The following is a 15,471-nucleotide window of genomic DNA, read 5'->3' on the forward strand; positions in this document are numbered from 1 at the left end:
GCGTTGCGCCTTCCCTGGATGATCTCACCCGGCTCCCGCCTCAATGCTGCGACATAAAAGCGAGCATTATCGACGTAAAACTGCTTGGTTTCAGCACATTGTGCCCGGGCCCGGGCCAGAACCGTCTGCTATGCCCCCTTCCCTGCCCCCTGACACCGCCACTGGCCCGGGCGTCGGCGTCGTCGGCGTCGGCGGCGGCGGCGGCGGGGGCGACTTGGCCGCCGGGGTCGCTTACTTGGCCGCCGGGGTCGCCTACTTGGCCGCCTGCGTGAAACCTCTGCTCGCAGGGGACTGAGCGTCTCTACGCCAGCTCGCTAGTCTCGCTCGCGGCTGATAAAATGTTGTAAGCTTTAAATCTATACAACACGACTTGAGTAGGCGTATTAGCGCTTGTTCATCATTCTGTAAGGTTCATTCCACACCGGTAATACACAATATCGTACCACATTTGCATCACTAATCGGTCCAGAACCACTGTTCGTCGCCTGCGCTCAGGCCACCCGGTGTCTGCTGACGCTGATCGGATGGACACTGGTCGTCCGCGCTCAGGCCGCCGGGTGTCTGCCGACGCTGATCGGATGGACACTGGTCGTCCGCGCTCAGGCCGCCGGGCGTCTGCTGACGCTGATCTGATGGACACTGGTCGTCCGCGCTCAGGCCGCCGGGTGTCTGCTCACGCTGATCGGATGGACACTGTAGTCGTCTGCGCTCCGGCCGCCGGGCGTCTGCTGACGCTGATCGGATGGACACTGGTCGTCCGCGCTCAGGCCGCCGGGTGTCTGCTCACGCTGATCGGATGGACACTGTAGTCGTCTGCGCTCCGGCCGCCGGGCGTCTGCTGACGCTGATCGGATGGACACTGGTCGTCCGCGCTCAGGCCGCCGGGCGTCTGCTGACGCTGATCGGATGAGCCGCCACGTCTGGCCGATTGGACGATGTCTCTCCGCCAGCCGCGGTGCGAAGCGCTGCGTGCTGCACCTGTCACCGGCTGCCAACGGCCGGCTTTTTGTGGCTCGGGTTCGAAGCTTTCTTGTGGTGCAGAGTCCCATTTAGGCTCTTTAGTGATGTGTGGAAAGGCGGCCATTAGGTAAATTGGAGGCTTGATGCCAGTGCCGACAGATGCTGTTATTTTAGGCACGAACTGCCTCGTGTTTTTAATTGGAGAATCCGAACCACGATCAACCGAAAAGTCACGGAACGCAGAAGCGCCGTGACCATGGTGGTGATGATAAGCGGCCATCCGAGTTTCTTGGCCAGCGAGCACATACAGAAAAAATATTCCCCCTGGAATACTTTAAGCGGGATACAGCGCTCCTGTCACCATCTTTGCATAAACTGAGCATGACTAAGCTCCTAGGTGAGATGGTTTAAGGTACTCTTAGAATAACTCTTCGGCGATGTCCACTCCTGCGTGACGAGGTTTCGTTACGTTTGCGCGTCATTTTGTGTCATTCGCACACTCTGCGGCATCGACTGAGAAGTCGCTCAACCTGTCAGAGCCCAAACAAAAGATCAGATTTTCTGGTGTTGCTCGAACTGGCCGTAAACTTTTAAACATCACGTTGATGTGTGTAGGTTACGATTGCCAAGGAGCAGCGTTCCTCCATTGCAACTAGTTTCCGCATTCGAAGGAGGGAGGGGTCGCCATGGGAGCTGCCTCCCATAGCGACCCCAGGTGGACTTTGTAGTCATCAAGCGGTCTGTGATGTCATCACCAAGACGATTTCAAACAGACGGTAGATGGTACCGTCAGCTGGTCCGTCAAAGCATCCATCGGACTGTTCCCAGCTGACGGCACGTGGAACCATCAACCGGACTATCCCCAACAGACAGTCCTTGAGCTCACCAGATAGTTTGTTAAACCATGTATCGAGCTCCCCCCCCCCCCCCAAAGCCGGTCTGCGGGCCCAAAGGGCGGTATGTGGGACAAACAACTGGCCTGTTGGATGAATAGTTGGTCTGCGGGACCGGTGCCGGTCTGTGGATTTACCAGATGGCCCAGACGGCCAAACGGTGAGACCATGATTCGGACTGTCCTTAGCCGACGGCTTGTTATCCCTCAGACTGTCCCCAGCAGACAGTCCGTGAGACCAGCAGAGAGTCTGTGAAAACATCAAACGGCACGTCCCCAGCAGACGGTCTGTTATCACCCAGACGGTCCCCAGCAGACGGTCTGTGGGACCATCAGGCGCTCTATAAGACCATCACTCTGACCCTCCCCAACCAACAGTGTATGTTGCCAACTGACGGTTTGTGAGGCCACCAATCAGACTGCCTCCCACAACCGATGTGTAGGGTCACCACTCGGACTGTCCCCAACAGCGGGTCTTAAGGCCGCCAATCGGACTGGCTCCCACAGGCGATGTGTAGGGTCACCACTCGGACTGTCCCCAACAGCCGATCTGTAGGACCACCACTCGGACTGTCCCCAACAGCCGTGCGGCGCCGGCCCGGTCGATCCTTGGGATCCGGCCAGGCTTGGAGCTGGTCGGCCGCCAGCGGCACCAAATGAAACACGAGCGAAGGGACACCGCCTCCAGAGAGCCGCAAGATTGGGGGACGCCGAGCAAGCCAGACAGGGACAAATGAGCTATGCGGGGGGGGGGGGGGGCTGACGGCGAGGCACGCGGCGGGCGGGAGCCCCGTTATCGCTTCGGCACGTGTAATTGATTGGTGGCGACGTGCACCCGATAAAACCGAATGTCCGGTTTATGACAGGAGGGTGAGCAGGACCCAAAGTGGATGTGGATGAGAATTCGGCGTCCCGCTCTTAAGGCGGAGTTGTCGCCTTGCTCTGCCGTCATAACATCCGAATTGTTGCGCGTTGACTCAGATCCAGCTGCGAAGCTCTCTCACCCTTACCAACTAATGAGTCGGAGTTGTTGTGTGATATGGTACCACACACCAGCATCCATGCGCAAGCCAGATATCCGTCCAGTCATAGCTCACAGGCATTGGGCAGGGAGGAAACCTGGAGTACATAGTAGTTGCATATTTCGAAACAATTTGTTTTGCAGGCTTGCTGCTACTCGTGCGGTTGATTCGTGGGCTCAATTGAGCTCACTTGGAGAAGTGACGACACGATAGCTGCGTGGCTGGTGGCTAGTTCCACGAGGGCAGCTAACGCATAGTCGTGGCATTAATCACCGACCGAGCGCTCCGACACTCCCTGGTCCAGCTTACCGCGGGGTCCTGTGTACTTAGATCCACCATCCACTGGCCGCTGGTGTTCTGGAGTTCCCAGTATTGCCATCATCAGCGTAGGCAGGGGGCACAGGGGGCACGTGCTCCTCTCAGCCCGCATTTTTTTACATTATTTCGCCCTGGATGACTCCGGGCAGAAGCAAAACTCGGCGTCATGCGTACCCACCAAGCTCAGCCCCCCCCCCCCCCCCCTGCGAAGGAAGTTCTGGGTGCACTCCTGGTCAGGGTCCTATGACAATGAAAGGAGACGTGCTAAATGGCCGTGAAATGGTCCACAATGAGACGGCGAAAGTCCTCGTATCAGTCAGGGGGACAGTAACGAACGGGGGCCATCCTCCCCGTTCCGACCAGTGACCAGACAAGTCGAACTGAGATCCTTGTGCCCGTTATTAGGCTCCCTGTACCGACAGCGGTCCTCTGTGTTAATGAGAGCCCCTGCGCCGATTCTGGATCAACTTCTCCAGACCGAGTGCCTCCTGCGTCACAGCGGGGACGAATGCATGACGTATCCCCACGGATCGACCCGGAGGTCCTGTCGTCATGTTTCCAGAATGGTGGCAGGTAGGTTTACTAGCACCTATATTTGTATTCGACTGCTCGACACATCCACAACACATCGTAGCTGTTCTTGTGCCGGTCGCTGAGTATGATCAATAAGGGTCAGCGTAGGATGACAACAAGGAAAAGGAGGCAATGCCGAGGCTTAGGAGGTAATGCCGTTAAGGTTGGGAAGGAACGGGGTGGATAATGGATGATGATGATGATGATGAATGGATATGGAGAGAGGATAAGGATGAACTTGGGTGCGCTCTGCCACTTAAGGTCTTTATCATCACTGGCCTTTAAGCACCACGCAAGTTCTGTAAAGATCAATTCGTGTTTCTTGCTTATTTTCGTCTGTCCTTATAATAACACATCCCATTGAACAGTGAAAATGTGCGATACTTACTCCTCAGTATCCAGACAGGGCATCGTGAACAGACCGAACAAGAATACCGGCCGCGAAACTGCAGAGCACTAACCATATACGAATCAGACCCAGAAGTTATGGTTTTTAGTATACCTGATAGATGTCGCTAGGCTCCCGCTGCTCGGCGCCGCGAATCACACCGCGGCTGGGCATTAACGACTTTTGGCGTCATTACTAAGCGCGAGAACAATGCACGCGAACAGCCGGGGACAAATAATCCGGCCTGCGAATGGGCGTGGGGCCTTTCTGGCCCACGTGAACGTCTCACACGGGGAGCGACGCTTCTGCCGGTCCTCCCCGCCGCCGACGCCCTCAGCCAACGCTTATGACGTGAGTTTCTCGGCCCTGCGCTTTGCATTGTCACACACGACTCGGTTGGTGGGTGCATAGGCAGAGGCCTTTGCAGCTCTGCAGTACAGCTAAACGTTGGCATGCGGCCATGGTTGCCGGCGTCCTTCCATGTACAACCCCAGCGCGTCGCGACGGTCACTGACGCACCCACCATTTTGCACCTCATGGTATTTTGCGTTACCTTGCCTTCCAGGCCAGCTGACGTTGAACCACCGACATTGGCAGAGCGATGGCGACGTGCCACGGCGGGCCAGCAGCCAACGAGCCACCAATCGACTAAAAAAAAACACTGCGGCAGGGGTGCAGTTTCATGTCCATTGGGGGGGGGGGGGGGGAGGGATGACTTCAACTTGGGATCCAGCCCATCAACTTTGGAAGAAAGCAGGCCATATCTGAGGAGAAACCTGTCTGTTAGCATTTTTGGGGTAGGTTGGATCATTTTTCAAAGTTCTGCCGCTAACTCATTTTGTGGAACTACGCCCCACAACCGCGGCAAATTCGGCCGTGATACGACGAAGGCGGGCGCGATGCGACAAGGTCGGGCGCGATGGGGTAGCAAAATACGTCGTCGCATTAGCTGCTTCGTCGCGTCCGAATATCAATTAGCCGGCATCTTCATTCAAATTGAATTTCCGCATCGATGCCGGCTCGCGGGTGTCGTCGAGCCACTTGGCTCGGCGCAGATGGGACCCTCGGCTGGGAGCAGGCGGGCTCGTGGCGACGGCGGCCGGTCGTCGTCGGAAAACCTATCTAGAGCGTCGCGCGGTGCCATTCAAAGCTGGGGAAGCCGCTATCAGCGTCCTTCTGGACGTCAGCCAGCTGGTGCGTTGCGAACCTGAACCGTTGCCATTGGCGGCTTTGCGAGGAATGAACCGTGAAGTTGGACGAAGGAAATCGAGGCAGGAAGACAGCGTGGAGATCAGAGTCGAATGCGTGGCTCGGGGCTTCACTCGTCCGTTCGGGCTGCTTTGGCATGGCGGCTACGCAACACTCGGTGGTCTTGTCCTGCATATATGTGCCGACGGTCCTTCTAGATTGGGTCCACATGGTATTTTCGCAGCTAAGACACGTTTGGCTCCACGTCATTCATTGACCAGGTATTTCACCTACTTTGATATTGTTTAATCCAATGCAAAAGTTTCGAAGATTAGCAACGGTTCCCAGTCCTCTGTTTCTCAGTTGCCCTGGGTCTCATGCTTCCCGCATGCCTCTGACCCTGACCTTGGCCACGGGTCGAAACCAGGAGAGACATTCATAGGTTGTCAGCAGGCTAATTTCACGCAGCGTCCGTGGGCTTTACGTTGGTTGTGAAAGGCAAAGTCGGAGAGAGCTTATGCCTTACTCCTCTGTGTGTGTGTGTGTGGGCGGGGGGTGGGGGAGGGAGCTCGGGCCGTGGCCACCTGTCCCACATCGCCCACGTCTGTAGAGAGCGCGGGCAAATCGCAGTCATTTGTCATGCCGCCATCTGTATGGATCCTCATTTGTATAATGCCGCTGGCAGGAGCGCTGTTAGGGGGCCTCACGAGACGGGGGGAGTCGACTCCCACGGCGGCACAGCCCCCTGCGCCAACCCCGGCTCCGGTCCTGCTACCCCTGCCCTGCTGCCGCTGCCCTACGCTGGTCCCTATGTACTGCGGGGCGAGGGGCGGAAAGCATAGCGTGCGATGCTGGCGAGCACGGCCCATTTTTTTTTCGCGGCCGTCCAGGAAATGCGTTCATTCATCGCGGCTGACAGGCGTGCGGGCGATGGGGCATCCTCAGAGGAACGCACGTCCGCTGCCTGGCGGCCCGGATGTCGCCAGACGGACGCCGCAGACGCGGCGCGTCGGATGTCGCCAGACCGACGCCGCAGACGCGGCGTGTCAGACGTCGGACGTCGGACGTTGCGAGCGTGCTGCTGTGGGCTGCAAGCGAAGATGGCTTACTTAAACGTTTGAGACTTGTACGATGTCGTTTGACACGAACTCGTGCTGGCGCACGACGGACATCAGACGCAGGACGCTGGACGCTGGACGCTGTGGATTGCGTGTCTGAATCTGCGTGAACGTGAATTTGAATGAACGTGTCCGCGGACGTGGACTTGAACTTCGTGTTCTGGACGCTGGACACCATCGTTGAATGACGGATTCGGGCTTGGAGTTGTGGAGGTGCTCGTTAAACGATTTTGGCTCACGGCTCACAACAAGTTGGCTATTTCTTGTCTAAGTTGTGTGTTAGATATTGGTGCTATTCATGCTTATCTATCGCACTGTTCATCATTTTCTCGCAAGTGCTGAGTGGCATCGCTTGGAGCCCTAATTTTGATAATCAACGTTGAGTAGAAACCCATGCACTTGGTTCTGCTTAATAGTCCGCTTACATCCTCAAATTTCCCGATTTGTTGTTGCACAAAATGTGTTTATTCACGATCTGGTGCCCACTGTGTTTCTGCCCACTCTTTTCACATATTCACCACATCTGGAGTGAAAAAGCTAGAACTATAGCCAAGTTGTGACAAACAGGGTCACAACAGATGACGCTTGTGCTTTACCCGGTGAAGCATTGCATTCTAATAAAGCGAACTGTAGAAAGATTTAAGAGTTTTAATTGATGGACCCTAAAACCTAAACAACATCTATGTATATGCATGCATATCCACATAAGACGAACAATATGATGGCCTTTTTGCACAAGGAAAGCTTAGCATTTGTAATGCTGGTTTCTTAATAGTCATTCTGCCGCGACGCCTCGTCAGCCTTCAATGGAGCGAGAGAAAGGCTGCGTGGGATAGAACGGCAGCCCCAGGCGTTCAGTACAGACAAGGTTGGGTGGTTCGTGGACTTTGATGTCGGAGGGTAATGAGTCCCTGGCCACTGCTTCCATCTCAGATGAGAGGTCCTGTGCTTGCAGCACTCAACGCAGCTCAATAAACGATCGTTTCCCATGGTCTCTAGCGCACCGAGATGTTTGACTGCATGACGCGGAGCGGTATTGTAGGATTTCTGGAGCCACAGGCCCGCACAGGATTGTGTACATTAAAGATAAGTCTGCACATGACGCCTCAATGCCTTGGATGTGTAAAGGGCTCAGTATCACATTCACCCTGGACTCTAGTTCTGACCTCAAAGCAGCAGCATTGGTACACAGTTGTTCAACGCCTCACTCCTTTAGTTTTTAACTAAAAAATTATGCAGTGATGATTTCGTGGTAGCTTCTGACTTTTGTTCCAGTTACAGAAAGTAAACATAACAATACGACAAAGAAAACCGTGCCCCTAATTGACAGGTGGGCCACATCCGGTTTTTAGAGGGCCCTTTCACCATCAGGAGGTACTTTCTCAATCTTGCGCTCGTTCCCTAGCCAGGGCTTTGGCTGCGCCTCTACTTGCATGTGGAGCCTTTCTAAAAAAAACGCTGTTATTTTCCACCAAACTTTGGAACTACCAAAACATCTCGACCAGCCTGAGACTCGATGTAAAGCTGGTTCGAAAACTTGTGATTCGATGAATTCGTAAGTGGCCTTCAAAAGGCGCCGACGTCTACAGGACGCAGTCAAACAGCGTCACGCATGCGTGGACGGACCATCTCGCTGGCATCCTCCGACAGCATCGAGCGGTATCGGCAACATACTTTGTTCCGTATTGCGGAGACGGCATTTCTGCGGCTCTTTTATTCATTGCCAATCGAGGGATGGTGATCACCTCGAAACGGACGTCTAGAACCTCGAAGCCAACGAAATGTTAATGATAGTGCAGTCGAATTTGACTTAGTTGACAACGTATTGATTGCACGTGTTTCGAAACAAGAAATAGACTCGGAGAATGTCATGTCACTGGGCCTTCAAGTTGTCTTGAAATACTTGTGAAGGAATTTGTCCCTATACAATGACGCTTTATCAACACATGTCGGTAGTTTCGCTTTCGTAGTAGTAAATCATGACAGCAGACACACCGCCTGTGAAGAACGACAGTCTCCCAGCAACGTGGTCACTTGGTTTGACTTGTATCGGTGTGGAAAAGGGACAGTGGGTAAGTCGTGGCCCTCCCGTTTATCATGGAGGTAAAGCGTTAACGCCATGGTGATGCTCAGCAAGCATCGACATCAAAAAGGGGCTTGGGCCATCCACCACTTGCGAAGCTCTTACGGGCGAAAGAACGTGACAAGAAGTGATATCATGCTGATATAGAAGCATGTCAGAACTGCTGTCGGCAAATATCACGTGAAGTGTAAAGCGACGCTCCTGCCATTTAGTGACGCGTGTTTCCAAGTGCCATTACTCAATCGAGAGTTGTAATCTCGCCCCAGAGTTGCGTTGGCCTGTTTCCGTAATCGTAGAGAACGATGACGGAAAACTCTTCTCGGTTCTCGGTGTTGCGCCTGCAGGGCCGTCATGGTAGAATGCGACACACCTTGCGGCGGTGCGGGCCACTGGGCTGGGGATCTCGGAGACACACCTTGCGGCGGTGCGGGCCACTGGACTGGGGATCTTGGAGACACACCTGGCGGCGGTGCGGGCCACTGGACCAGAGATCTCGAAGACCACGCTCAAATCCGATGCACAAAAAGGCTTCGCTGTCTCCAACAGAGCATGAACGGATGGTCGTAGTAGGCACACGTGCTGTTACTGGCCGAGCCTGCTGCTTATAACGCGCTTCATTGAGCAGCTATTTATGTTCCGCGCCGAGCATACCGAGCCCGCAGGCCTTTCAGTTATCTCCTCATGGAGATATTATCCGAGTCGCATCCCGCCATAGTCAAACTTTGTGCTACAGTTGGAAAGTGAGTCATTGCATTGCACTCTGTATGCTACCGTATTTACATTTCTGACTAAGTATTTACAATATTGACTTGGTACGGGACTGCTGTCGGCTGTGATTGCGAGGCGTTAAATACACAATTGGTGAAAATCTAGGCGCTGTTGCGAATTGATTTCTGACAATTCGCAGCCCACATTACGTGGCAGCTAGCTGGTAGACTGGACCACGATCAAGTGTAATTAAATAAAATACACTTATTTTACACCATGGCCATGCTCCGCCGGTACAATGAGCCCCATCGACGATTTCGTTCAAAAGCGAGAACACTTTTGAAAATATGGCCCTATATTTTTGACGGAGACAGCTCTGTCATGGAAACATTCATACATCAAAAAGTTTTCCAGTAGTTTCTCAGCCGTAATGGTCGTTGGCTAAAGTTCATGCGGTTTGGCCACATTCTACTGCGGCTTCTGTAAGGATTGGAAGCTAATTTATGTTCATAGCCTACCATACAGGACAGCTGAACCCACAGTTTCGATTTATCACTATGTAGTTTGCTTTATGATCAACACAGATTAAGCCGGCGGAAATGGATGGTGGTCACGGCAAAAGGAACGTAGCTGGCGTGATCTTCCACACATGGGAGCACCAGCAGGGCGGTTCAACACGCTCACGTCTCAGATTTCACTGAAACTGATACCAGGCTTCTTTTGATGCGTAGAACCCGCCTGACACAATATCAGTTCTCTCTGGTTTATGGATCATGAGATGTGCCCCCAAGGCGTGTTCATAATTGGAGCTGACATTGGCGTGTACTTAGCGCCGTAACGCCCATAACAATGCATGAGGTATCATCTGCTTAGGGGTTTTCGAATTGCAAAAATTCGTACAATGGAAGTAAAAAAGAAGAAATTTATCCGGGGAAATTTGGAAAACTTGATTTCGTGACCTTGCGATGCGCAATGCGATGTAGGCCAAAGGCCTATATCGCACTGCATTGCACATGGTGGCGTTTTTGAGTGCGTAACATTTCTTGGCTGTAGCGAGTGATGCTGCAAGTCTCTCGGCCATATCTGCCACATTTGATTCCTCAACGATAATGAGCCATTCACTGGTGGGCATTTATGTATGCAGAATTCGTACATATCCCTAGTTTGGAGAATGCCGCCCGTAACAATATGGTTCATGTTCTCGGGCTGCGAACCTATAGCAGGTAAAGGCCAGCCCATTGCTGTCATCGAATACAACTCCATGGGAATCGGCCCATGTAATACCACATCAGGGTGTTAGACGAAGTCATATAATTTGAGATAGGTTTTTAGACAATCAGACAGTTGTGATTACGATTACGATTGCGATTGATTTCATTGGCCTTGGATCCGGTATGGCGGCATGATCGAGGTCAAAACCAAACAGCTTTACTGCTGGCCGACTTGCTTTGTGTAGTTCTTGACACCGATTTGAAATCCTCAGCTCGCAGATCACACAATACCCAGATCCACATATGCGTCAAAAGATTCGTCATCTCAACTTTATGTAAACTAAGGGTGTCATGGACCCAAAATGACCTTTTGCTATAAAATGCGCCGCGTAGGGATGTGCTTGGCGCCGATTGCACATGCAAATATCAAACATAATTTTGATGGTTTTGGGTTATTTTTGTATTCATGATATCAAATAAGGTAACGGGCCTAATATCAACACCATTGACCTGCTCATGAGAGTATGTTAAAGATGATCTCGTGAGATGTTATGTTAAAAATTCCGTAAGGAAGTTAAATGGTACTTCGGGCACCTATCTGGAGTTGGCCATGAAGGTATCTGACATGAAGGTCACAATCTAGGGCATGCCATGTTTTCAGCCATAGGAAAGCCATTTGAACACTCGTACCCTAAGATATTACCTTTGTTTTTGAAAGACAGCATACAAAATACATTATCTGCGGAGTAAAAAAATAAGAACGGGCATTGTGCAAAGTTGAAACGTTTAAGTGTGACCTAGGTGACTAGGCCACTTTTCCAAGAGAGCTTAGGCGAATTTTCTTTTTTTGTTCTACCGTGCTTTAATTTGCGGTCTGGAGTAAGTTGATAAAACAATATGTCTTATTATTGGTATTACGGACTAAGAATACACCAATGGCAACTCCAGTTACGAAAACGCCTCGGGGGCATATCTCGTGACCCATAAGTCGGAGAGACCTGATATTGTGTCAGGCGACTTCTACTCACCAAACAATCCTTGATACTAAGTTTCAATGATATCTGAGACATGATCGGGTCAATTGTGCTGCGCTGGGTGCGAGACCACACTGTTTGCGAAACAGCAGCAATGTTCATGTATGTGAAAAATGTCGGAGAACTAGTATTCGGTTCCATCTCTTTCCTCTTCATCCTCTCTCTCTCTCTCCCTCTCTCTCCGTCTCTCTCTCTGTCTCTGTCTCTGTCTCTGCCTCTGCCTCTGTCTCTACCTCTACCTCTGCCTCTGTCTCTGTCTCTGCCTCTGCCTCTGCCTCTGCCTCTCTCTCTCTCTCTCTCTCTCTCTCTCTCTCTCTCTCTCCCCCCTCTCTCTCTGCCTTCATTTCTTTCATTGTCCCTGTTCTCTCCATTTCTCTCTCTCTCTCGCTCTCTATATACTCCATTTTTTAGCTCTTGCCCTCTGCTCCACTGTTCTCAGACAGCCATCTAACGTTGTGCGGAATGCTTTTCAGGCTTCTCTGGAACACGCGGAGTGGATTTTACATATACTCCCTTTTAACCGTGGACAGATGATGCAGAAATACCTATCTTTTTTCGCTCGTCTGGAAAGAGGCGGACGGTTTCTAGAATTAAATCCCAAGGAAGATAAAGCCACGTGTTTGGCTCCTTGTTTTCTTCGAACTTCAGCCAGTTCCAGCGTCCCTTCGACCGGCAGACTCTCTTCTGACGCACTGGCGACGTGGATCTGTGGCGAACATTCTCCTTCAGCCGTCTATGATGAGACATATCAGAATGTGCCAGACTCTGTATTGTTCAGCTACACTAGGACGGTTGATCAATCTGCACATAGAACTTATTGAGCCATCAAGGTTATCAGTACAACTGCAATATTGCAGAACACTTGCATCATTTATTTTTCTAACAAGCGGATGATCGAAACGCCCGATTTTAGGATTTTGTTGTTGCTTTCTTAAGCAGCATGTGAGCGCTTACAGACCAACGTGATAGACTTGGTAAATAATACGAATGATCGTAATAAATAAGGATAAGTAACAACATGTAGCATTTAAACTCCCATCTTTCGAATGTGGGACGTTGCACAAGCCACTAGTTGTGGTTTTATGCCAAAGACAGTTTCGTAAAACCCAAGTAGCCCTGGTATGAGTTGTTGCTATTGAGAAGAATATATGCGACAGCACGGCGATAACAAGGTTTTATGCCCTCAGGACGTTGTTTCAGGCCCTCCCGTTTGTCCTGCTGGTGATGTCGCCACCACACGCTGGCTTATAGATACATCCTCGACACATTTCCTCATCAGTATCCCTACACAGCTCAGGACACTCCAGGGAGTGTGACTGAAGTAGGAGGTTGGTTCGGCGCCGAGGGTCGTTGAATTAGACTAGGCATGCTGTCTGATACAGGGGGGTGTCGGCTGTGAGATGGGTGTGCTGCATCCCGGGAGCATTGAGGGTCCTTTCGAGACGCACAAACCTGGTCAGAAGAGTGTCTGAGTGTCAGGCGGCGATTCGACCATTGGGTGTCTTGAACTTCAGGGCAGAGCCTGCCGCCAGTTGGTCATGCTGAGCATTGAAACCCGTCCAGCCGTCCAGCTTTGCAGTCCCGTGAACTTCCGACAGTCATGCCGCGTTACGCTACTGACTGAACCTGACGGCAGTAGACTGAATCTGTGAATCTCCAGCGGACCGAGTCTTGAGAGCGGACAGGCGCTCAGATCGGAAGGTTCTTGCAGCGCTGCATCCGTGTAGCCTGGGAGGTGGGTCGCAAAGGGGACACCTCACTACCGCCGTCCTGCTGCAGAGGTTGTATACGAAAGGACCATCGTATACCAGAAGCTGAGGGACTACCTGACCGCCAAAGAGCGCCGGACCGGAAGCCTGTGAGTGAAACGCGTCTTCAAGCCCGCACTGCTGGTGCTCATGCTCCTGCGCGGATGGGGAAAATACAACTTCCCCTGCTAATAGCACTATCTCAAGGCAATGTTGCCTTATTCCTTCGTAGTAGGTCACCACAATTATGCTTGCAAATAAGCTGACATGTGAGACAGATGAAGCGCCTTCCCCAGCGTGCCATGGAGGAGCTACTCGGGGGCGTACACGCTTGGTGATACTCGGACGGCGGGACAGCAGTGCCAGCGAATCTGATGTTGGTTGGCCTCAGTCACCCTCTGTGCCACGTCGTCTGGCCAGTTTCTGGCACCGCAGAAGGCCTGACTGAAAGTTTGGAGGCTCGACCGGCCCAATACATTTTTAGCCCGCCGAAGAAGCTTCCGGTGGTCCCCCCCCCCCCCCCGAAGAAGAGAAGCCTGAGATATTGCTATCTTCGGTCGGAGCATCGAGGTCTCCACCACATACTGACGTCTCAACAGCAGCGGTTACTCCCGAGGGGTTCCTGGATGTGATGACCTGCAGTTGCATCACCGAAAGCAAGGCATGCAGCACTGCACGCCGCAGCTGCAGCCGTCACAGTGCAGGCCTTTGGTGTACAGACTTCTGTAACTGTTAGGGAGAAATCGTGTGCAATGGCCGGTGCACCCGCAAACAGATGGACGTCGCAGAAAACGAAGAGAAGCCAGGTGTAAATAGTGATGATGAATATGAAACGCATTACAAAAATGTGAGGGGTGCTAGCTGGTAGTGCTACGCTCAAAGTCGCTTTATATGTCGCTACACTGTATGTCAAAGGTCTTTTCTGAGTTTGATATTTGACCTGCAATTGCCGGCGAATTAAACCTCGTAGCCCAAAAAGAGTCCAGAACTGGGCTGCCGACCCATGATAACCTCTGTTTAGGGACATTGCATGACGATTTATGCCATGCAGGTCAAAATAAGAAAATTCGTAAGCATTCGGGATGGCAACGACCGCCATTTGAAATTCTGAGAAGTGCTCAGGGCTACACAGATAGCAACCAAGCTAGTTCGGGCTTCCATATTGTCTAGAACATGTTCCCGTGGAAAAGTTTGCGGTAGTCAGCATTGCAGGGACAATATTTTAGCAGCACGGTTTAACATAAAAAACATCAGAAATATATTTTTTCCGAGACAAGCCGTACTGTGTAGGGAAGAACAAATGAACCTAAGGGTCTGTCGTGCAGGCCCGGCACGCGCCGGACTATCAGCTTTATTCGTCTTTTACGAAGCGTTCGTTCGATGTTAATGTCAAGCTTCCGGGAGAAAAATGATGCACAGGTCGCGCATCCACCCATCACTACAAATGCAGTTTCAGCTAGCGAGCTGCATGCTTAGTTACTGTAACAAGCTCTTGTTGGTAACAAATAGAATATATTTCATCCAGGTGCATCCTTCCCGGTAGCAAAGGTGGCGAAAAATAGGACATGTGCAGGCTTGACAGAGAGGTCACACGGTCAGAACCAGACCCGTCACATGGGCTCAGAGGCAGGGGTAAAGTAGATGCGTGGCGGCGCTCCGGGGAGCATTGGATGTTATTGGATATTCGATTATTTTTCACATCCCATTAAAGTTTCTGAATGCTGTCATAAGTGCGCCGTTAACATAAATGTATTACTTTTTACACGACCGGTGGGTCGGAAGTTGACTTATACCCCACAGACCGAACAGTCCTCGTAGGAATTTCGCATTATTCGCATTCGCATATAATGCGAACGATATTGTATACAATAAGATCGAGGCTAAGTACTTCGTTACTTTACGATAATCCTCTGCAGAAAAGGGGCTAGTTGCTCGGGAACTACATAACATTTGGAGTATAAGAATTTCACGGCGATACTCAAAATATCGCCATGCCACACCCGGGGTGAGCTGTTCACTTCTGCAGAAGGCGTATCGCCTTGTTTCTTTCACAGTACAAGTTGCGCAGGTCGATTGCGCACCCATCTCCTCTTGAAGGGCGAACATCACTCCTCTGACTGCCTCGGAGCGACGAACCGAATCAAGGCGGCGCGAGCACCGTCTAATCATCTCCCAGTCGCGCCCGGTCCGCTTCCTCGACCGCTCATTACGCGCCGGGGCGTCTTTAT

This window comes from Pollicipes pollicipes, unplaced genomic scaffold (genome assembly GCF_011947565.3).
Source record: "Pollicipes pollicipes isolate AB1234 unplaced genomic scaffold, Ppol_2.1 Scaffold_3087;HRSCAF=3621_pilon_pilon_pilon, whole genome shotgun sequence".
NCBI classification, from domain to species: Eukaryota; Metazoa; Arthropoda; class Thecostraca; order Pollicipedomorpha; family Pollicipedidae; genus Pollicipes; species Pollicipes pollicipes.